The sequence below is a fragment of the Elephantulus edwardii genome, unplaced genomic scaffold, assembly GCF_000299155.1.
Source record: "Elephantulus edwardii isolate Elephantulus edwardi_28Jun2011 unplaced genomic scaffold, EleEdw1.0 scaffold00185, whole genome shotgun sequence".
NCBI lineage: Eukaryota > Metazoa > Chordata > Mammalia > Macroscelidea > Macroscelididae > Elephantulus > Elephantulus edwardii.
In genome coordinates, this window is record NW_006399935.1 from 820263 (window position 1) to 827293 (window position 7031).

Below are 7031 nucleotides of genomic sequence, written 5' to 3' on the forward strand. Positions count from 1 at the left end.
CCCATTAATCTATTTTATCTTCTCCTGGTTGTAGATTTTTCAGGATACTTGGGAGACTGTTTATGTTCTGGACTAGGACTACTAGAATTCTTCCAAGCTTTTCTTTAATGAAGTTTATAGTCCTTGGTTTTAATCCTAGATCCATGATCCACCTTGAGTTGGTTTTTGTATATGGAGTGAGGTGTTGAAGGTCACTCTTTTATATGCTGCTCCTAGTCATGGTTTTTGCAATTAGTTTCTATGCATCAGAGAGCTGGGCAAAGACTAAGGATTATAGAAGGAGATTTGAGGCCTTTGAGCTGTGGTGCAGGAGAACAAACAGTTTCATCCTCGGGAGGGTGAAACTAGGCTGCTCTTTGGAGGCAAGAATTGTGAAGCTTCATCTGACTACTTTTGGGTATGTTGCCAGGAAGGACTGGTCCTTGGTGAAGGAAGACCCTGGATGAGATGGATTGACTCAGTGACTGGGATAATGGGGGTAGGTTTGTGAGAGGCAATGGAATTTGCTCAAGATAGAGCAAGGTTCATAGATGTTGTACATAGGGTCGCTGTGAATTGCAAATGACTTGAAAGCACATAACAACAACAATAAGTTCTGCCTGGGTACCTGTGGCATTGGTTGATTGTTATGAGCGGTTTAAGTATAAGAAAATATAATAATTTGCTGTAAAACATATTATAAAAAGTATAATGAGTTTCTTGTGAAACATAATCAATTTGATATGATAACATAGTGACTTAAATTTAAGAATAAATAATATGGGAAGAGACCCAGGATCCCTGAATGAGGAAGTTCCCTGGCCATAGAGAAGGTAGAGGTCTCCCCAGGAATACCAGGCCTACAGATACTGACATAAATGGGGACTTTTCTCCAGAAGCCACAGAAAGAGACACACTTTCCATTAAAATGGACACCCTGAATCTGGACATCCAGTCTGCTAACCAGTAACAGAATAAACTTGTTTGTAAAAGCAAAAAAAAAAAAAAAAAGGAGATTTCTATGCTAGGAATAAGAAATATGTAAGGAATTTACTATATGTTCGAAATAAGAATAAGAAATATGTTAGGAATTAGTTATGTTATATATTATAAAATATGTTAGGAATATTTGTGAAAAGTATATGAAACCGTTTGACATGCCCAAACAGGCCCTTAGTGGCTATAAGACCCAACTGAACATAACAGGAAGCCCCTGATAAGGGAATATGACTAGTCATTGCCCATGTTACCTTGAGGATGCAACTAGTATAGAACATGACTGGTCAAACCCATGTTTTTTTGGAACGAATGTAATTGGCTATGTAATCTGCTTTGAAACTAATATTAATATGATTGGTAAACCCCAAAGTTTAAATATTGTTATTTGTAATATTATTGGTCATAACACCCAAAGTTTGAATGTTATTAGTTGAATACAATGTAGTGCCCAACAGCCAGCCTAAGATATTTATACCCTGGGGGGATCAGCTAAAAACTTCACTTTTGCTGAAGACAATGAGCTGAACACTGAAGATCCAAAGGCTGTTTTCAGAGCAGAAGACTCTGGCCATACCAGCAACTGTGAGCTGCTGACCCTGGCCACACTGGTGACTGTGAGCTGCTGAACTAGCCAAGGACCCTGACCGCACCAGTGGCCATGAAAGGCAAAAGAAGGAGACGAGTTGGGATCCCAAGTGTGAGAGAGTGTTCCCCGCTATTAATGAATCAATATGTTGTGATGAATTTTTTAATTTCAATGTAGATAAATTGCAATTAACTGTTTAATACTTGCTGTGAAATAATGAATCAATATGTTGTGATGAATTTATCAATTGCAATGTAGACAAATTGCAATTAACTGTTTAATGCTTGCTATGAATTAATGAATCAATATGTTGTGATGAATTTATCAATTGTAATGTAGATAAATTGCTATTGATTATTGTTATGAATTAATGAATGAATCAATAAATTTTAATTGGCTTTTGTAGTATATCTACTAGTAATTCATTAAGGTTCAAGGCTCGTGACAGTTGATGCTTGGTTCTGACTGGCAGGGGGTTTGTCATTTCCTGATGCATCACCTTTCAGTTCCTGTTGGGTGTACTGCCACCAGGCACTGATTCGTTTCGCCAGCTAGTGCAACAGCTTTCTTTTCCTCTCCTGTTATTCTTTGGACCTCCTTGTCCAGCCCTGTTCTCAGGTGCAGGCAGATCTCTCGCCCTTGATATCCCCCCCTGAAAGATATTTGACCCTGAATCTTTAGGGAATCTGACCTTGACATTTATCTGGCTACATCCTGGTGACATTTAGGTAGAGCAGCCTGGTCAATGGACAGGGATGGGACCAGCTGGTAACCACTCAAAGCCATCATTCTGGACTGAAATGGTTGCAGTCTGTTGTTGTTGTTGTTGTTGTTGTTGTTATGTGCCGTTGAGTTGCCTATGACTCACAGTGACCCTATGCACAAGGTTGCAGTCTGGAAGAGAGGGGGGGAAATTAAAATTAACTTTAAAACAGGTGACCAAAAAATTAGTAGGCATATTAGAGAAACCAGAGGGTCTGAAAGAGGAAGAAACTAGATCATAAATTGTAGACAATTTTTCATTTCTTCCCATATTTTTTCTAGTTAACTGTTTGACAGAGGCTGATCTTGGGAATCTGGCTCTTTCTAATAAAGCTTGTTATTATCAGTGCTTAGTTGTACTTGGAAATTAATGGTTCATCCCAGCAGGAGTCAGAATGATCCCTTCTAAATCAAACCTTCAGAGTCCCTGTGAAAAGTACAGAGAGCTAACAAGTGTTCTCATTGGTGAGACAATGGGAGATAGTGGTTGGACTTACCTGGATATAAATCCTGGGTGTCAGGAGGTTACTGGTGAATGGGGGGGGGGTAAAGGCCTTTAAATGCTACTGATTTATGACCCAATAAACACATGGTGTGGGAAGAGTGGTTTCTCTGTGCACCTGCAGAGTATTTATTTATTTACTTTGATACGGTAAAATATTTATGGTGTGGTGCAACCACTGTGGAAAATGGTGTGACGTTTTCTCAAAAAATTTGCAAATAGAGATATAATTTGACCCAGCAATTCCAGTAGTGGGAATATACCCTAAAGAGACCATAACTGACATTCAAGCAGATATATGCACATCCATGTTTATCGTGGCTTTGTTCACAGTAGCAAGGAGTTGGAAACAACCCAAATGCCATCAACAAACGAATGGATAGAGAAGTTATGGTATATTCACACAGTGGAATACTACCCTGCCATTGAAAAACAAGGAACTCATGCAATATTATTCAAAATGGGTGACACTGGAGGACATTATGCTAAGTGAAGTATCTCAGTCACAAAAGGACAAATGCTGCATGGAGCCACTGTTGTAAAACAGGACTGACATTGGGGTAGAGGGGAGACTGAGAAAACCTGGATACATTATGTATGCTGCATTGAAACAGATGACGGAGAGAACAATTTAAAAGAGATATATGATAGGGTATTATGATTATCACAAGAGTCCAGAATTAAGGTTGCATAGTGGAGTGTACTCGGGTCGGTGGGGGGAGTTCAGGGGGATTGTATACCAATGTAAGAATTTTTCTTTTACTTTTCAAAGAGAGGAGCGAACTGGGGGGTAGGGGTGGGCAGGGAGAAAAGTGCAACAAAGAATGAATGAAAATTCAAAATGTCTGTAAATATCCATTAAAATGAATAAAATAAAATTTAAAAAATTATATTTCAATTATAAAGATAAAATAATGGCTTCTATGAAATTATAAAAAAAGAAATTATGGTTGCCTAGTGGATTTGAACCATGTATCTTTGCACCTGTGGCCCTCGGCCAGGTTCAAATTGTCTTCCTGTCAAACATTCTTCTAGGTGGTATAGCACTGGTCTGTGCGTTGCTGTACAGAGGTAACTATTGTTGCTGTGATGCTGAAGCCTGTGACAGTGATGTACCAATCGTGGTAATGGGCACCCATGGTGGACAGTGTTGGCTGGAGCTCCCCGACTAAATCAAGCCTGGAAGCAGGAGCGGCATCCACTTCCAAAATGGCTTGCCTCTGGAAACTCTATGTACGAACAGTGTTCAGGCTGTTCGTTCATAGGGTCGCTATGAGTCGTCTACGACTCGACGGCATTAAACAACAACAACGACAGTGGTAAGAAGCTATGTTGCAATCCTGAAGGCATGCAGTTAATACACACCAGCTGCTCCACAGGAGAAGGATGGGCAATCTTCTCTTCCTATGCAGTTAATCTCTGAAAACCCACTGGAGAGTCAACTACAAGGGTCAATTCCAACTCAATGGTACACAACAACATCAGGTATACCTCAGTCACACATTCCTGTTGTGACTCAATAGCCTCCTCCAACTGGCAGTATCAGGGAAAACACCATCATTTTCTTCTAGTAGAGTCTGAAAACCATCAAGGCCCAGGTTGTCTTAACTGGGAAGTGGTTGTGGGTAAGGTCTTTCCACAGCTTGTTTCAAGCTTCTCTGCACTGGGGAAAGAGCCTCTCCATTTCTACAGGACTCCTGCGGTTCTCTGCAGTTCTGCATCTCGGCCCCCAGAGTGGCGCCGTTGAAAATATTGGTGGTCTCGGGCACTGAAGAGGTAGCCCCCATACACAATAATAGTATCATGGAGGTAGAAAAGGTCTTGTAGCCAATGTCTGCCAGCTGCTTGGCAGTTGCCATACCGTCCCTTGGATGCTGCAACTCTCTCCTTGTCCAGCCGTAGCCTCCATAGGTAGTGTCGCACCTGCAGAATATTGATGGTTATGTGGAGGTGCAGAAGAGTCACATATACGTAGAATGGTGATTACATGTTTAAACCAAACTCAAGAGTTTTCTGAAGTCACACTAAGAGTGGTGACCCCAGCAGATAAAAACACAGTGATTGCCACAATGAGCTCAAGTGTGTCAGATATGATGAGGGTGGTACAGGATAGGGCAGTGTTCAGATCTATTGTTCATAGGGTTGCTATTAGTCGTACACAACTTGACATCACGTCACAACAATAACAAACTTCTACTACTCCTGTGGTGTTTCCACAAAAACAACAAGGAAATGTTCGCAACGGCACAAACACCCCTTTTTTTCTGCCAAAAGAACATTTAAAGTGAGGCAGGGAGCTTTGGTGGCAAGAAGCTGTGCTGTAATCCTGAAAGCACGCGGTTCAAATCTACCAGCTGCTCTGTAGGAGAAGGATGGGCAATCTCCGCCCTCGTGCCATGAACTGCCTGTAAAAACCTGCCAAAAAGGCAGCTATGGGTAGGGTCCAACTCAAGGGTATGCAATAACAACAACAAAGTAATGCAGTGGCCCACAACATGGTGTGATAGAGAATCAAACAGTGTTTGCAAGGCTTCTAATACCTGGCCTGAGTCTTCTGTATTTTCTACCCTGACTGGCACATTTCAAATTATCAGCTTATTGTTAATTACATCTGCTGTTAGTGCTGCCAAGGCAGTGATTGGTAAGGTAATGCCTATTAAGAGTAGGACAGTACCTCTCTTCTCTCTGCATCCTCCTCTGGAAATGAAATCATCAGAAGTCCCAAGGAGTAAGTCTCTGCATACCAGAATTGGTTTACCTGGAGCTACTTCTCTTCGGGTCATTTAGCAAACACTTGAGTTAGGTTTAAACATGTAATTGTCTTTCCAGGTGTGTGTAACTCTTCTGAGCCTCCGCATAACCACCTGTGGGCATGGAGAGTAGCTGCTCTTCCCACACACTGGTTTTATTGGGTCATAAATCAGGGAACTTGAAAGGCCATAGTTTCATTCACCAATAAGCTCCTGACTTCCAGGATATGGATCTGGGGTGGGGGAATCAACCACTATCTACCATTATCTTGTCTCTGAGAACACTCATCGGTCTACACTTTTCACAAGATCTCTAAGGATTTGATTAAGGAGGGATAATGCCAACTTCTGCTGGGATATACTATTGGTCTCCAAGTTCTGGTACAAATGGACTAATTGGTTCATTGTTCTTAAATTTAAGAATAATGCCAGGATATCAAGTTGAAAGCAACCTGGAATTTGTTCCTTAAATTGAAATGTTACATTATTTACTGGCCTTGGGCACCGAATTTTAAGCCAGGTGACTTTGGCAGATTCTTTCCTGGCCCCAGGTGGAGGATGTTGGCTTTCCAAAGGGCTTATTCCATCATATGTCTGACCAGGTCAAGCTATCTTTCATCCCTTTTATAGTTCTGGCTCCTGCATGGCAAATCCAACAATCATTTAATTTCTTTCCTTGATTTCTAATTTGGGAGTAGCTGACAAAGAAGTTATTACAGAGAGCAAGAGTCACTCCTTTGAGTGCCACGAAGGTGAGTATTTCAAAACAGACCTATGACCATGTTGTATCTTTTTTTTTCCACTGCATGACAGTAGTAGTAGGACAGAAGTAAGTTTGCCAAAAGGATATAGACAAAGTCCTTTAAACAGGATAGTTAGTGTTGACCAACCAGGTGGATTGACACGGTGATTGCTGCAATAGGCTCCTGTGTGTCTGAAGTAGGAGGATGGTGCAGGACAGGACTGGGTTCAGATCTCTTGTTCATAGGGTCGCTATGAGCTGTACTCGACTTGATGGCACTTAACAACAATAGCAACAACAGTGTTGATCATGATTTTTAAGTGTCAAGTTCATGAATCACCTCGCAGACAGAAGGGGCAAAAGAATTCCTTTCCAGACAATAGACCCTTTAGGCTACAGTATACATATAACTCAATTAGAAGAATATCATGATGATAGTAACTAGAATTAATAAAGAGCTTTAGTGAAACTGGGATGTAGATCAAGCCAGGATGTTCAGGGAGGATCACAAAGTCATGTCAGGTCTTTGTTTTTCTTCCTAAAAAGTAGTTTCAAGTCACTGATTGGTTCACAAACTCTGAAGGTTCTGGGTCTGATATAGGTTCTTCAATCTTTTTGACTCAAAAGATGTCAGTCCAGAATCTCTCTCCTTCTAACTTAACTGCTGTGTTGTTGTTGAGGATTGTCAAATTGGAAGCAATTGATAGCTGA

General features: G+C 41.0%; 1 pseudogene; it reads right to left on the reverse strand.

Annotated features, from left to right (window-relative positions):
- Positions 1-4514: 4514 nt before the first annotated feature.
- On the reverse strand, positions 4515-4687 carry LOC102876123 (annotated as a pseudogene).
- Positions 4688-7031: the final 2344 nt, after the last annotated feature.